The sequence below is a fragment of the Bison bison genome, unplaced genomic scaffold (assembly GCF_000754665.1).
Source record: "Bison bison bison isolate TAMUID 2011002044 unplaced genomic scaffold, Bison_UMD1.0 scf7180017864516, whole genome shotgun sequence".
Classification (NCBI taxonomy): domain Eukaryota; kingdom Metazoa; phylum Chordata; class Mammalia; order Artiodactyla; family Bovidae; genus Bison; species Bison bison.
Genome location: NW_011495069.1, coordinates 4344244 through 4345036, shown reverse-complemented (window position 1 = coordinate 4345036; position 793 = coordinate 4344244). Strand labels below are relative to the sequence as shown.

General features: G+C 56.5%; 1 protein-coding gene across 1 annotated transcript in view; it reads left to right on the top strand.

Moving 5' to 3' along the window:
* RAP1GAP (RAP1 GTPase activating protein) overlaps positions 1-793 on the top strand; it is a 37127-nt gene that overhangs the window by 1002 nt on the left and 35332 nt on the right. The window lies entirely within an intron of this gene.

The window sequence follows — 793 nt, the reverse complement described above, 5'->3', positions numbered from 1 at the left end:
CATCCTCATCCCGGAGGCCTTCCTGGGCCCGGCATCTTAGGACCCCGGCAGTGACCTTGTAGGTGGAGGAGTTGCCTGTGAGGGGGAGACTCAGGCCCGCCAGGAAGTGGAGAGCTGAGGGGCTGTGGCAGAAGCCAGAGCCCACCTGCCTTGAGAGACCTACCAAGGACTGCACCCGCGTGAGCAGTCCTGAGTGAGAGAGGCAGCAGGACACGGGGAAACTGAGGCCGGCGCTGGAAGAGGAGCGTGTGGGGGAGCTGCTGCCGGGCTGACCTGCAGTGGCCACAGCCGGAGCCTTGGGGTGTGGGAAGCATCGGAATAGCTCGGTCATGGGCACACACCTCCCAGCACAGTGGTCCTCACGGTCAAGGGGAGCCGGCATCCCCTGGCTTCAACTCTCAGACTTCCAGGTTCTGCTGTCCATCCTGCTGGCACTGGCCCTGATCGGTCTAGGGCACGGATTTTAAATTCTGGCTCTGTCACCCGCTTGCTCGGCGATGTGGCTTCATCTCTCTAAGCTTTAGTTTTTCCATCTGTAAAAAAGGTTGTTTTTTTTTTTTTTACAAACCCCTTTTGGTTTACAAACCCCTGGTGGTTTAGTGGCTAAGGCTTCACGCTCCCAATGCAGAGGGGGGTTCCATCCCTGGTCAGGGAGCTAGATCCCACACGCCGCAACTAAGAGTTGGCCTGACACACCGAAGATCCTGCATGCTGTGAGGAAGATCGAAGATCCTGTGTGCTGCCACTCAGACCCAACGCAGCCAAAAAAAAAAATATATATATATATAAATGG